Source organism: Salmo salar, chromosome 12, assembly GCF_965601325.2.
Source record: "Salmo salar chromosome 12, fSalSal1, whole genome shotgun sequence".
Taxonomy (NCBI): domain Eukaryota; kingdom Metazoa; phylum Chordata; class Actinopteri; order Salmoniformes; family Salmonidae; genus Salmo; species Salmo salar.
Window position 1 is genome coordinate 54,142,110 of NC_138302.1, and position 16,655 is coordinate 54,158,764.

Sequence of the window (16,655 nt, forward strand, 5' to 3'; positions counted from 1 at the left end):
TAACGCGCGAGCGTAAATCAGGACACGAAAAGTCAAAATGTTCCATTACCGGTCGATGAAACAGGTCAAACGTTGTTTACAATCAAACCTTAGGGTATTTTTAAGATAAAACGTTGATAATATTCCAACCGGACAATAGCGTATTCATTCCAGGAGAAAAAGAAGGAACGGCGCACTCGCGGGCTCACGCATACCCAAGCCCTTTGTCCATAGGCAGTCCACTCATTGACTGAGCTACTATTCTCTGCCCAGTAACAGGAGAAGGAAGGAAACAGGTTTCTAAAGGCTGTTGACAGCCAATGGAAGCCTTAGGAAGTGCAACGTGACCCCACAGACACTGTAGTTTTGATAGGGATTCAAAAGAAGAACTACAATTCTCAGATTTCCCCCTTCCTGGTTGGATTTTTCTCAGGTTTTTGCCTACCATATGAGTTCTGTTATACTCACAGACATCATTCAAACAGTTTTAGAAACTTCAGAGTGTTTTCTATCCAAATCTAATTAAAATACTGCCCCCTATACCTTAAAAAGTTAATAAATGACGGAACATGAAACAAAACACGCACAGCGTCTGGAAACAAAACAACAATAACCTCTTAAATAGACAACGGTGACTTAATTGTTTTTCTCTTTCAAATGTATATAATATTAAGTGGTTCAGTATCTGCATGAGTAGTTAAACATTGAAAATAAATTACATAATTACATTAAAAAAGACACACTCCATCATCCCTCTGATGTCACAGATCTTCCTCGGCCCAGTCTAACAGTGATTCCTGCAGTCATCAAAGAGAGAGACTCAGTTCAGCTGAACTGTCAGACTCCTTCATCTGTCTCTGAGTGTTACTTCAAAATGGCTGGGCAAGTGGAATTCACCCTACCATCACCCTGTCAACAGACTCTCACAGGAACACTACTGGTGAGGTGGACAGGTCAGATATCTCCAGCTGAGGTCAAAATACACTGTCAGTACAGTGCTACAGGTTCACAGTTTAGATCCATATTCAGTGAGCCTTCAACAGTCACAATTCAGGGTAAGAAGACTATTTGAATGGTTGTAAACAATGTACTGTTGTGCCATCATTACCATGTTCCTCTTGTGATATGTTATCATACTGTGTGTTGTCATACGCTATTACATGAAACAATCAAACAATATATTATATCTCCCATATTGTCACTTCATAAAGTAATTGACTCAAGATCCTTCAATCTGAAATAACAAGTAAACTTTTTTTCTCAAAACCACAAAATGCTAAATGCTATATTCCCCTATTCTCACAGACCTTCCTCAGCTGACAGTGAGTTCTACAGTCATCAGAGAGACAGAATCAGTTCAGCTGAGTTGTGAGACTCCTCCATCTCTCCATATATCTCACTGTTACTTCTACATAGAGGGGGGGAAGAATCTTCCAGAATCCTTGTGTACGCAGACAATAACAGGAACTGAGCTGCTGAAGAGGGCAGGTCCAACATTTCCAGCTGTGGTCAAAGTGAAATGTTACTATGCTGTAGGGAAGTCTCACACATCTCCTTTAAGTAACCCTGTCTCAGTCACTGTTCAGGGTAAGTAGGTGGTTTATAAAATTATACACTTCACTGTTATATGAATTATGCTCATTCTGAATGAGATCTTATAATGTCGTATTTCCTAAACATCTTCATATCCCATAATGATAGGATTTTCTGTAATTCGTACAAACATAAATACGGATATAGTTGAACATTTTATTCATGGATTTCCATGTTGTTAGTATGTATGGATTACCTGTAATGTTTTTTAAATGCAACTTTCAAAGAGACACTATTCTCCTGATCTCACAGACCTCCCTCAGCCCAGGCTGACAGTGAGTTCTACAGTCATCAGAGAGAGAGACTCAGTTCAGCTGAGCTGTCAGACTCCTCCATCTGTCTCTGTGTCTCAGTGTTACTTCTACACAGAGGGGAGAGATCCTAAACACTCACCCTGTACGAGGTCACTCACGGGGACTGAGCTGCTCTCATGGACAGGTCAAAGTTCATCTGCTGAGATCAAACTGAGATGTTTTTACACTGTAGAAACTCACTATCCATCGATGCACAGTGGTTCTGTCTTTGTTACTATTCTTGGTAAGAAATTATTATTCAGATTGTATTGAATGATTCTGTTTAAATCTCAATCTCATCCAATGTCATTTCAAAATAGCTATTGTGAAGACAATAAGTCCATATAATATTTTAAATGTATGTGTCAAAAGTAGAGTTTTACGATCCCATGGCAAACAGCCACAGAGTCAGGCCAAAGTACAATCAAAGGTTCTTTATAAACTCAGATTTACACAGTAATACACAGTATCACTACGGCCCTATTAGAAACGTATAAATAGGATGGAATTTAGGGCTATAGGCTAACTGGAAGCAACGAGCCAAACTAACACAGTGGTTAATTCCCGATATGTGGCCAATGTTCATTCGGCTCTACCCGAGCAAGGTTCAGATCTTCCAGGGATCGTTAGTCGATGGCTGGTTTGGTGTTCAATGGCAGGTCACCTTCTGTCCCTCGCTCCACACCGGCCTGGCTGTGTGGTAGAGTTGGGTGTAGCCTCTCAACTGCGTCAGGCGTGTCACCAGTGTCTGTAGTCGTGGGGGACAGAAAACATACAAATAGAGCATGTACTGGCCAACAATTGGGGTCACACTCACACGTTTGAAACAAGCACTTTTCTTTAGTAGTGCTGTAGAGAGCGTTGTGATTTCCCACAGCAGGGGACCAGCAGAGAGGAGCAGCGAGTCGGTCGAGAGGTCCCTAGTCTAGTTCCTTGTAACTCTAGTTCTGGGGGCGTGTTAAGCAATTCGTTTGGGGAGAGAGGAGATGATAGAGAATTGGCAACAGCTGTCTCAATGTCACTTTAGTCCATGCTAATCTGTGGAATCACAGCACACCATACAAGCAAGCAAAATAGTCCATACGATTCAATTTGATTTCACACGTGAGAACGTTATGAATTAAGTGAAAGGCAATCGTTGTAAACACACAGCACACATTATTAAATTGCACTCATAAATAGGCATAATATTAAATAAGACATGCTGATATGTAATATAAGGAGAATAGCAGGCTCTAGTTTAGTAAGAGTCAGTGTCACTTGTGACATATACATTACATTCAAATAGAGTGATGTAAAAAGGAGTCTCTGTTCTTTCCTAACAGATCCAAAACCAGACATTACAGTCCAATTTGATGAGTACTTCACCATCATCTGTTTGATTCCTGGATCCGTCAGTCCTGACACCACCTGTAACCTGTATGTTGGAGAGGAGAGTCAGCCATCCTTCACAGAAAAGATCAAGAAGAGAAAAGAAACCTCAGCATCCGGACAGCAGTTCTGTCAATTCCTTCGAAAACATAGTGATCTGATCAGTCGTCTACAGTCAGTGAGGAGTAAGGAGGTGAGCTGTGATTACAGAGTGAGCTCTGGACCAAACTCTCTCTCTCCACGCAGTGATGAGCACAGCTTTAAAGGTGAGTCATTATCTAAACAAATCTATCAGGGCTGCAGGTCTTCATTATCTGACTCACTTTGATTTTAAAATCTTCTTTAATGACTATTTTCATTCTGACCACAAACTAAATACCACATTTCAATCCCCAAAATGTTTTTAGATCTGGTGGGAGTTCACATTAGTGATCCAACAACTAAACCCTTTCCAGCAGGTAGGTGTCGTGGACGAATCAGAATTAGTTGGGTAACATAGATAATTAAGATGTTTTATTAATATAATATGCTTATTTGAGGTACTTGTCATTAGAAAGTGTCCAGTGTCTTTTCAGTTGCACGTCTACCTTAGCTGGGGCTCAGACACTTGGAGCCCAGAGAGGGGAGAGGTCAGACTTGTCGTCATGGGAATGTGTCTTTACCTATTTCTTAAACCATGTGAAGGGATGGCGTGATTAATGGGGAACCAATGACTTGTCTCCACAATGTCTGTGAGCAAGTCACTCCCTCCTCTTCTTTATTGTGGGGAGGATTATGGCAGTAAATGGACCCTTGTATGTCCTCTCTTAGATCTCGCACTTATCCTGTGATAATATATGGCCTAGAGGCTCACTCCCCAGTGAGCCTGTCCAGGAGTAGGGTCAAGAGGGGGTTTGCTTGAGATGGGAGTATCTAGAGTTGACAATTGATATATACCATTGGATGAAATTGTGTTTTCGTTCTATACCGTACCAGGGAGGGACGGTTCTAGGGGGACCAGATACTGGGCTATACCATTAATCCTGTTGACATAGCAGTTACTGTCTGATGTGTTTTATGGATATCTGTCATACAAAACGTAACCTTTGTGAACTGTTACTAAATATCTGTGGTTTGTCAATGTACGTTGAAGGGGGTGTATCGTTGCTATAAAAGATCCCTGTAGCCATTGTGTAATCACCTTGTTCAATGGTTCATTCGAGAGAGTGCATTATTGAAGGTCAAGAACTTTTGCAAAAGTATCTTAACCTGTTGGGTCTAGGGGGCAGCATTTGCACGTCTGGATAAAAAAAATGTACCCGATTTAATCTGGTTACTAATCCTACCCAGTAACTAGAATATGCATATACTTATTATATATGGATAGAAAACACTCTAAAGTTTCCAAAACTGTTTGAATGGTGTCTGTGAGTATAACAGAACTCATTTGGCAGGCAAAACCCTGAGACATTTTCTGACAGGAAGTGGATACCTGATGTGTTGTATTGACTTTAAACCTATCCCATTGAAAAACACAGGGGTTTAGGAATATTTTGGCACTTCCTATTGCTTCCACTAGATGTCACCAGCCTTTACAAAGTGTTTTGAGTCTTCTGGAGGGAGATCTGACCGAACAAGAGCCATGGAACGGTGATGTCCCATTAGACACCTGGCGCGCTACTTCATGTTGGGTACCCTCGTTCCAATACGTTATAAAAGACTATGCATTCGTCCACCTTGAATATTATTCATGTTCTGGTTAAAAAAGGCCCTAATGATTTATGCTATACAACGTTTGACATGTTTGAACGAACGGAAATATATTTTTTCCCCTCGTTCATGACGAGAAGTCCGGCTGGCTTACATCATGTGCTAACGAGACGGAGATTTTTGGACATAAATGATGAGCTTTTTTGAACAAAACTACATTCGTTATGGACCTGTGATACCTGGAAGTGACATCTGATGAAGAGAATCAAAGGTAATGGATTATTTACATAGTATTTTCGATTTTAGATCTCCCCAACATGACGTCTAGTCTGTATCGCAACGCGTATTTTTCTGGGCACAGTGCTCAGATTATTGCAAAGTGTGATTTCCCAGTAAGGTTATTTTTAAATCTGGCAAGTTGATTGCGTTCAAAAGATGTAAATCTATAATTCTTTAAATGACAATATAATATTTTACCAATGTTTTCTAATTTTAATTATTTAATTTGTGACGCTGACTTGACTGCCGGTTATTGGAGGGAAACGATTTCCTCAACATCAATGCCATAGTAAAACGCTGTTTTTGTATATAAATATGAACTTGATAGAACTAAAAATGCATGCATTGTCTAACATAATGTCCTAGGAGTGTCATCTGATGGAGATTGTAAAAGGTTAGTGTATCATTTTAGCTGGTTTTATGGTTTTGGTGACCCTGTCTTTGACTTGACAAAACATTACACACAACTCTTGTAAATGTACTGTCCTAACATACTCTAAATTTATGCTTTCGCCGTAAAACCTTTTTGAAATCGTAAAACGTGGTTAGATTAAGGAGATGTTTATCTTTCAAATGGTGTAACATAGTTGTATTTTTGAAAAATTTGAATTTTGACATTTATTTGGATTCAAATTTGCCGCTCTTGAAATGCACCTGCTGTTGATGGAGTGCACCACGGGTGGCACGCTAGCGTCCCACCTAGCCCCAAGAGGTTAAGTATTAAAGATGTAGTTTAACTCGGACTGGTGTGTTTGTAACTCCTCATTTGGTAATGCGGAAATTAGCCACCACATAGGATACACATTAGTTTTGTTTCTTTTTTTAAATGTAGTTTGTGGCGCTGCTTACAGCTGTGGAGGTCTCGAAATTTTGTCAGCCGGTGATACCTGTCGGTATCACAGTAATTGACCGTTAATTAACATAAACACATTTAGCATCTCCTGGCTTCCACACATAGCCGACAAGCCATTTTAAAAAGTCTAATAAATCCATGTAATATAGCCCACACCTTCACAATAAATCCATTATTTATTTTAGAGAGGTTATCTTAGGCATTATATGAAGAAAATGTAGTCTATTTCAGAAGAAAAGAATAGCATACTCTGAGTTTTTCGTCTGTTAGGTCCTGATGTGCCTATGCCGAATGGCTGTGGGCGACACTAGTTAATGTAGGAGACAAGATTTGCTTATAATTCCGTGGTATTATTTTATACTATTCTATAGTATGAAGAATACAATTGAACAAATTAGACATTTTTGAGATATTAACGTAACTTCAGTTGTTCTACAAACAATGGGCTACATGTTTAGATTTTTAATACACAGTAAGGCTGAATGATGAGACTCTAATGATGATTTGAAAAACGTTGCTTGAAAGGAATGATCTCTGCTCTGTTTTTGCGCAGGCTGTACACACTCCAAAAGTCTCTCATTCACAATTTGACAAGCACTTGATAATGCCTCGAATTCCACGGTGGCATCCCCTATGTGGCCGTAATGCACCCTAAAAAAATCCATGCCTTTTGCGGCCCGGAGTGCTGCGTTGCGCCCTTCTCCCTGAGTGTGCTGCCAATCCGAAGCTCTTTCACTCATACGGCTCTCTGTCACATGATAGGGTCTTTCTCACAGGCTACAAATTAAGACAGACACATCGGGGACACAACTGTGCGAGTCCTTATCCAATTCCGAGGTGCCTATAGAAGATATTGGAATAACTGTCCACATTTACTTTTCGTCAGCCAACAAGATAGGTTGGCCTAACGAACAGCAAAGCACTAGCCTATGTCAATCTACTATCCCCCATACTACAAAAATGTACCTATTCTATTCTGTGCAAGAAATAGATATACCAAACATAGTCTGGGACAGTTGTGGGATGCGATAGATCCCAAATTAATACAACCACTAGCATCCCCCCCCAAAGAATTATGCAATGTGGCTGACACAGCAGATCAGAACGTTTAGCTTAAAATATTGATAAACTATTTGGCTATTTCTTCACATTATAAGAGCAGCAATGCGCACATGGTAGTAGGCTATAAGCGCGAATGTTCCATTAGCGGAAAACACCATTAACAAAAATGACCGCTTGTAAAAAAAAAACCCCACCTCTTTTAAGTAAGCATTGTGACAAATAAAGCCAGTGTAGCTTTAATACGGTCACCGCAACAGCCCTAGTGCTGCTGTTATTTTATAGCAGAGCTCGTTACAGCGGTAAGAAAAGCCTGTTTCTACTTTGCCCCTCATCATCACAGTGAGTCCTACAACAGGTGTATTGGTCCTCTAAGGGACCGTCTTTGCAAATACTGTTTCCAATTGTACATTCAGTCAAAGGTCTGGGTTTTAACAATAATGTGCCACATTATGCTATTGTGAACATGTCATCTTTCTGTTGACTGAGTTGTGTTGTTTTCTAACTAAGTGATGAATACCTTACTTCTTGTGTAAATAGATACACAATTAACTTGTCTTGTGATGCTTCCCAGCAGGTTCGACTGTTAGTTCAACTTTGACCCCAGTGAGACCAACTACCAATAGGACCACTAAATGTAACTTAGTTTACAGTTAAACATTTTCTGTTCTCATTAATTCACTAAAATCTCAGACCGGTTTACTAAAATACCTATTCATAGCTGCTTGTAATTTCAGTCCAGATTTGTGTTCTTTTAGTCCATCTGATTTGTATGTCATGTGTAATATACTTCTCTTTTTCTGCTTAATTAATGACTTTCTTGTGTAATATGAGTTGTCTTCTCACCAGGCTTGACCTTTCCTTTGACCCCCAGTACAGCACTGAATCCATCATCAGGTGTGTTAGTCATCTTTACCTAGTTACAGTAGCAGTTACAGTAGCAGACCAAAACAAATAGAATTGCTTTATGTTCCGATTTCTAGGTCATGTGTAATATACTTCTCTTTTTCTGCTTAATTAATGACTTTGTTGTGTAATATGAGTTGTCTTCTCACCAGGCTTGACCTTTCCTTTGACCCCCAGTACAGCATTGAATCCTACATCAGGTGTGTTAGTCATCTTCACCTAGTTACAGTAGCAGTTACAGTAGCAGACCAAAACAAATAGAATTGCTTTATGTTCCTCAGGTTGTTGTACATTTTTTTTCTTTGTGGAGAAGAAGGACAAAACCCTGTGCCCATGCATCGACTACAGGGGTCTCAACGACATCACAGTGAAGGACCGCTACCCACTACCACTCATCTCCTAGGCCTTCGAGCCGCTTCAGGGGGCCACTGTGTTCTCCAAGCTGGACCTATGGAATGACTACCACCTGGTGCGGATACGGGAAGGGGACAAGTGGAAGACTGCCTTCAACATGGCCAGAGGTCACTACGAGTATCTGGTCATGCCCTATGGCCTTACCAACGCCCCTGCTGTGTTCCAGGCTCTTGTCAATGATGTCCTCCGCGACATATTGAACCGGTTCTGCTTCGTTTACCTCGACAACATCCTCGTCTCCTCCCGCTCCGCCCAAGAACATGTGCTCCACGTCCGATAGGTTCTCCAACAACTCCTGGAGAACCAGCTTTTTGTGAAAGTGGAGAAGTGCAAATTCCATCGCTCCACCGTCCCCTTCCTGGGTTACATCATCACTGCAGGGAGTGTCCAGATGGAACCTGGGAAGGTGAGAGCGGTGGTGGATTGGCCCCAGCCTATGTCCAGGGTGCAGCTGCAATGTTTCCTGGGATTCGGGAACTTTTATTGCCGCTTTATCCGGGGTTACAGCACCCTGGTTTCCCCCCTGTCTGCACTCACCTCTCCTAAGGTTCCATTCACATGGTCCCCAGCTGCTTACTGGACATTCCGGGATCTCAAACAGTTTCACCACAGCTCCCATCTTGGTTCATCCTGACCTGTCCCGCCAGTTCGTGGTGGAGGCCGATGCTTCGGATGTCGGAGTGGGGCAGTGCTGTCCCAGGAGCTCAAGTGACATCCCTGCGCCACCTTCTCCCATTGCCTCAACACCAGGGAGAGGAACTACGATGTGGGGAATCGTGAGCTTCTCGAAGAGAAAATGGTGTTGGAGGAGTGGAGGCACTGGCTGGAGGGGATGGAACATCCGTTCAATGAGTGGACCGTCCACAAAAACCTAGAATATCTCCACACCGCCAATTGTCTCAATTCCAGGCAAGCTAGATGGGCTCTGCTTTTCACCAGGTTCAACTTCTCCCTCTCATATCGACCGGGATCCAAGAATGTCAAGCTGGATGAGCTGTTGCGCCGCTAACGCCCCATGTCTACAACACTGCAATCCGAGACCATCTTTCCCACCTCGTGCCTGGCGACGGCACTAAGCTGGGGGATACGTTGGCGCAGCGTTTCCAGCCTAACCCCGGGGGGGCCCAGATAACCGGATGTTTGTTCCTGAAGCGGTCCGCTCCTCGGTCCTGGCGTGGGCCCACTCCACTAGGCTTGCCTGCCACCCGGGCTCCTGTCAGACCCTGGCCTTTGAAGCGACAATGCTTTTGGTAGCATATCATGATTCCCGATGTCTCCGCATTCATCACCACATATACGGTCTGCATGCCGAACAAGATTCCTCTGCAAGCTCCTGCTGGTCTCCTGCAACCTCAGCCAAAGAGAGGCCCACCTTATGGTGCAGCACGTGGTGCAGCACGTCTTCCGGATCCATGGACTCCCAGTAAACATGGTCTCCGACCGGGGTCCTCAGTTCTCATCCAGGTTCTGGAAGGCGTTCTGCACATTCATTGGGCCCTCCGCCAGACTGTCCTCTGGGTTCCCACATCGAACGGCCAGTCGGAGCGAGCCAACCAAGACTTGGAAACTAATCTTCGCTGCCTGGTCTCTGCCAACTCCACCACCTGGAGCCAGCAACTAGTGTCGGTCCAATACACACACACAACACCCTTCCTTGCCCTTTGAGTGTTCCCTGGACTATCAGTCCCCGCTCTTCCCTGAGCAAGAGGAAGAGGTCGGCATACTTTTGGCCCAGATGTGTGTCCGCCGCTGTCGTCGTACCTAGAAGAGAGCCCAGTCGGCCCTTCTCAAGACCACCTCCATGTATCAACGTCAAGCGGACTACCACCGGACCACGGCTCCCCGGTATCGTCTCGGGCAGAAGTTATGGCTGTTCACCCAGGATCTGCCCTTCCCGCAAACTTTCCCCCCCGGTTTATCGGCCCTTTCCTCATCTCCAAGGTCATTAGCCCCTCTGCTGTTCATCTTGTTTTGCCCCATACCCTCCGTATACAGTACATCCCACTTTTCATGTGTCTAAAATCAAATCCATGTTTCACAGCCCTTTGTCTCCCTTTGTCTCCTTCTGTTCTGTACCTTTTGACTCTGATCTGGATTGTGATACCTTGCCTCGCAACTAGCTATGCCCCAGGGAACCCAGAGAGCATGCCAGCAAGATGGAAATGCCCCTTTCTACCCGATGGTATAAAGAATTTGAGTTAAGGATTAACATACCAGACTAGGATGACCACACACTGCAGCCGAGGTCTACGATTAGTCACAACCCCAAAACGCAACATGAGGTTGAAGAAGACAAAGGACCTCTTAACAATCAATGCTACGGTTGACTGGCTGTTCTAAGTATTGTATCTAAGAAGGTGTATTTAAGCAGAACCATCCGGTTATTCTTTTCAAGTTATCGTTCGTCTACACTGCTTTCATCCCCACACTGGGATCATCTACATGGGTGATTAGCCATCCTCAGAAGACCACTCTTCCAGAACGATTACAAGGAAACAGACAACAAAGAGAAAGAACATTGTGACATTTTGTGGACAATCAGAGACTTACACCTGAGAACGATGGAGAAGGCCACCCAAAGAACAAGGTCTACGTCGAATCTTTCTCACTAGGAAGACTCGGCCCACGAAGGCCTGGGCCCAACAGAGATACCCAACGAAGACCTTCAACACATAAATACATGCATTACACTTTTTACCCATAAAAGCGGCAGTTCGGGGCAAGGTATTACGGCTAAACTAAGTATAGTTAACAAATGTATCCATGGGTTGTTTCTCTTTCGCTCTCTTTCTCTCCCGCTCCCTCTTTAAATCTCCATCTTGTGTAACACGTGTCATATTGTGTTGGTCTGCTAATGACCTCTTGTCATCGTATCAAGTTTCTAATCAATAACCTATACCGTGTGTGTATGTGTATCTTATGTTATCATGTAGCCTTTTAGTAAATATGGAACGGAGATCGGGCTGCCTTCTGAAAATTAGTTGGCGAGGGAGTAAATCTCTACTACCATCTGTTCTATTGACCAATGTGCAATCATTGGAAAATAAAATGGATGATCTGCGATCAAGACTGTTCGACCAACTGGAGATTAAAAACTGTAATATATTATCTTTTACCGAGTTGTGGCTGAATGACGACACGGATAATATAGAGCTGGCTGGGTTCTGTGCATCGGCAGGACAGAGAAGCTACGTCTGGTAAGACGAGGGGCGGGGGTGTGTATCTATTTGTCAATAACAGCTGGTGACCGATGTCTAATATTAAAGAGGTCTCCAGGTATTGCTCGCCTGAGATAGAGGACCTCGTTATAAGCTGTAGACCACACTATCTACCAAGAGAGTTCTCATTTAAATTATTCGTAGCCGTCTATTTACTACCACAAACCGATGCTGGCAGTAAGACCAGCATGTCACGTGCAACCAGAGGAAAGAAACTCTAAACCACTTTTACTCCACACACAGAGACGCATACAAAGCTCTCCTTCGCCCTCCATTTGGTAAATCTGACAATAATTCTATCCTCCTGATTCCTGCTTACAAGCAAAAACTAAAGCAGGAAGCACCATTTTACTGCATTCTACAATACGTATATTATAAAGATATCCCTCTCTGGATCTCACTCCTCTCTCTCCATCTGAGCCACTTAATTTCCTGTGGCGTCACATCCTAATAATTCTAACCCCCATGATTCCTGCTTACAAGCAAAAACTACAGTGACTCAGATAATACGGAAATGGTCAGATGACGTGGATGCTACGCTACAGGTCTGTTTTGCTAGCACAGACTATGTTCTGGGATTCATCCAATGGCATTGAGGAGTTTACCACCTCAGTCAACGACTTCTTCAATAAGTGCATCAACGACTTAATCCCCAAAGTGACCGTACGTTGATATCCCAACCAGAAGCCATGGAATTACAGGTAACATCCGCATCGAGCTAAAGGCTATAGCTGCCACTTTCAAGGAGCGGGACACTAATCCAGACGCTTACAAGAAATACCGCATCGCCCTCAGACAAACCATCAAACAGTCAAAGCGTCAATACATAATTAAGATTGAATCCTACTACACTGGCTCTGACGCTAGTCGGATGTGGCAGGGCTTGAAAACTATTACATTTTACATTTACATTTTAGTCATTTAGCAGACGCTCTTATCCAGAGCGACTTACAGTAGTGAATGCATACATTTCATTAAAAAAAATGTTTTCTTCCGTACTGGTCCCCCGTGGGAATCGAACCGACAACCCTGGCGTTGCAAACACCATGCTCTACCAACTAAGCTACACGGGACTGGGACTACGAAGGGAAATCCAGCCGTGAGCTGCCCAGTGACGAGGGCCTACCAGACGAGCTACATGCCTTTTATGCTCGCTTCGAGGCAAGCACTTGTTAAATCTACCTCAAAAGGCTAAAGATGGATTTTCCACACTCTACAGTTTCCCATGTGTATCAAGCACAGGAGGTTGGTGGCACCTTAATTGGGGATGACGGGCTCGTGGTAATGGCTTCTGTGGAATGAGTGGAATAGTATCAGGTATTCCATTTGTACCATTTTAGCCATTATAATGAGCTGTCCTCCCCTCAGCAGCCTTCACTGGTATCAAGAATTGTCCACCACCGAAAGGACATCCAGCCAACTTGAAACGACTGTGGAAATTGAAGTCAACATGGGCCAACATCCCTGTGGAATGCTTTCGACACCTTGTAAAGTCTATGCCTCGACGAATTGAGGCTGTTCCGAAAGGCAAAATGGGGTGGGGGAGGTGCAACTAAATATTTAAGGAAGCTGTTCCTAATGTTTGGTTTACTCAGTGTGTAGCCCTAAATCAATGAAGTAGCATTTTACTGCATTCTACAGTACGTATATTATAAAGATATCCCTCTCTGGATCTCTCTCCTCTCTTTCCATCAGAGCCACTTGATTTCCTGTGGCGTCACATCCTCACTGTGTTTGTCCTACTGGCTACCTGTGGACTAATTATACACTATGTCATCTCCCATCAATGCCCTAAAGGTCAGTTTACCTGTCAATCACTTCCTATAAGCCAGTAGGAAATAGTAATGTGTAAATTGTAATGTATGATGATTTGGGCTGTAGCAAGGCTAAGTAAAATAGTAAATCAATGTGATTTGTGTACATGTCGTTTAAGCTAAAGGTGTATGTGAATATGACATGTACACAGTACATCTGTCTTTTCAGCTGTTCCAAAGAGAAGCAGGAGGGTGGACCAGAGCAATGAAGACTTTTCGTTGACAGTGTGCTAAATCACTGTGCTAAATCACTGTGCATACCTACAAACATACACGCACGCACACACACACACAAACTTATTTTTACATTTAAAAATATATATATTTTACGTTTTATGCATCTTTGAGATTTCTGTGATTTTTCTTTTCAAATTGAGTGTATGATAGTGTTGCTTGGCAAGTTGAAAACTTAATGTACAAAGTGTACATACATACATTGACTGTACAAAACATTAAGAACACCCTCCCCCCAGTTTGAAGTAAGTTACTAACTGGCGTTAGGGGCATGGACTCTACAAGGTGTTGAAAGCGTTCCACAGGGATGCTGACTCCAAGGCTTCCCACAGTTGTGTCAAGTTGGATGGCTGTCCTTTGGGTGGTGGACCATTCTTGATACACACATGAAACTGTTGAGTGTGAAAAACCCACCAGCGTTGCAGTTCTTGACACAAACCGGCCTGGCACCTACTACCATACCCCGCTCAAAAGGCACGTAAATATTTTGTTTTTCCCAATCGATGTCTCAATTGTCTCAAGGCTTAAAAATCCTTCTTTAATCTGTCTCCTCCCCTTCATCCACAATGCTTGAAGTGGATTTAACAAGTGACATAAATAAAGGATCATAACTTTCACCTGAATTCACCTGGTCAGTCTTTGTTATGGAAAGAGCAGGTGTTCATAATGTTTTGTTTTGTAAACTCTGTGTATATACATACACACAAACATACATACATTTGCACACATACAATTTTTAATGATTTTTTAATTTTTTTTATTTCACCTTTATTTAACCAGGTAGGCAAGTTGAGAACAAGTTCTCATTTACAATTGCGACCTGGCCAAGATAAAGCAAAGCAGTTCGACAACATACAAAAACACAGAGTTACACATGGAGTAAAACAACATACAATCAATGATACAGTAGAAAAATAAGACTATATACAATGTGAGCAAATGATGTGAGATAAGGGAGGTAAAGGCAAAAAAAGGCCATGGTGGCAGAGTAAATACAGTGTAGCAAGTAAAACACTGGAATGGTAGATTTGTTATTTGAAGAAAGTTCAAAGTTAAAATATAAATAATATGGTGCAAAGGAGCAAAATAAATAAAATAAATAAATACAGTAGGGGAAGAGGTAGTAGTTTGGGCTAAATTATAGATGGGCTATGTACAGGTGCAGTGATCTGTGAGCTGCTCTGACAGCTGGTGCTTAAAGCTAGTGAGGGAGATAAGTGTTTTTAACACCGTTTTATGCAATCAAGTGTCCGTTCTATAATCTTTGTTGAAATTGACTGCATGATAGTGTTGAAGGCAAGGTGCACAGAGCAATGTTTATTATTAAAACTTTTCAAATAACAGTTTGTCTCGGGGATCGTTATTTATTTACAAATTATATGTAATAGTCTGTTTAGCCTGGGTGCCAGTCTGTTTCTACTCTATTGCCAACTCCTTATGTAATTGCCATGTTTACAACATTTCATAAGGAGTTGGCAAGAGAGCATAAACAGACTGGCACCCAGGCTAGTGTCTGATTGGTGTTAATGTCAATTATACATTTATTATATACATATACCCACTAACAGGGTATGGTAATAAGTTATTGATAGCAGTGTAGTTCTAGTGTCCCTTCAGAAAGCTGTCCAGTATGCGGTCTCCCCTGTCTGAGAGCCAGTATCCAGCCATGGCCGCCACTCCAACCATTATCTATTTCACTTGCTATTGTAATGTTAACATATGTTTCTCATGCCAATAAAGCCCTTCAATTGAATTGAATTATGATAGATAGATAGATAGATAGATAGATAGAGAGAGAGAGAGAGAGAGAGAGAAATTTATTTACCAAAATACAAAAAAACATACAAGATCCTTTAACGACGGAGATATTAATACTTTTTTATTAATGGAAAAATTACGCTGATGAACTTATATCCTATTTTACTTGCTTACTTACTTATGGAGTTGCCTTCTCCAGAATATTTAGTTTTCAAATCATATGAGCAAAACATATTTCGCTTTATCTGGAAGGCTAAGCCAGACAAGATCGGAGACAAACTCCTCATGTCGTTGTCTACTCGGGGCACGCAGCAGTCACTGAGGCTCGTTTAGTGTAAGCGGGTATGATGAGGGCTACTGATCTCGTCTTTGAGCAGTCCAAGACGTCCCGATATTTTATCGGCACAAAATCTGCAATGCTCGTGTAGTGTGAGATGTGCAACGGCAAGTTTTAGAACGGTGATGAGCAATGACCAATGAGAGCTCGCCAGAAAATAATCCAGTGAGATGAAGACGTTGTTTCGCATCACCCAGAATGTCTAGGCTCTCGAGAAGGAGTGATGACTACAACTAGTATGCGTTTGTACTTGCCTCTAATCAAAGCCAAAGCATCAAATCAATACACCTCTGAAGTTCACTGATGATGTTATGAAATTCAAAATGTTGGCTAGATATTTCAACTCTTCATGGCAAGCGTGAATGTCTGACTGAAAACATTTCAGGCTGCTTGAGCCACAATCATATTTTATCAGGTTTAAAGGTTAGTCCCAGATGCAGACAATGTCGAATTAACAATGGTTTAATAATCCAACAAGGGCAGGCAATAGACAGGTCAAGGCAGGCAGGGGTCAGAGAACCAGATGTCGGGCAGCAGTACCGGATGGCAGGCAGGCTCAGGGTCTGGGTAAGGCAGATGTCGGGACAGACAGAGTGGTCAGGCAGGCGGGCTCAGAGTCAGGACAGGCAAGATAAGAGAGACTAGAAAAACTAGAAAAACTAGAAAAAGCAGGCGCTAAGACACAAAATGCTGGTTGACTTGATCAAACAAGATGAAGTGGCACAGACAGACAGAAAAAACAGGTATAAATACACAGGGGATAATCGTGAAGATGGGCGACACCTGGAGGGGTGTGGAGACAATCACAAAGGCAGGTGAAACAGATCAGGGTGGGACAATCTCTTTAAAAGTAGAATA

The 16,655-nt window shown here is 42.5% G+C and overlaps 1 long non-coding RNA gene across 1 annotated transcript; it reads left to right on the forward strand.

The window, feature by feature from the left end:
- The first annotated feature begins 7,383 nt into the window (after positions 1-7,383).
- LOC145859512 (uncharacterized) lies at positions 7,384-15,043 on the forward strand. Its single transcript, XR_014379716.1, has 4 exons — positions 7,384-7,753; positions 8,175-8,222; positions 13,350-13,451; positions 13,638-15,043. It is a non-coding gene; the product is annotated as an uncharacterized LOC145859512 (long non-coding RNA).
- Positions 15,044-16,655: the final 1,612 nt, after the last annotated feature.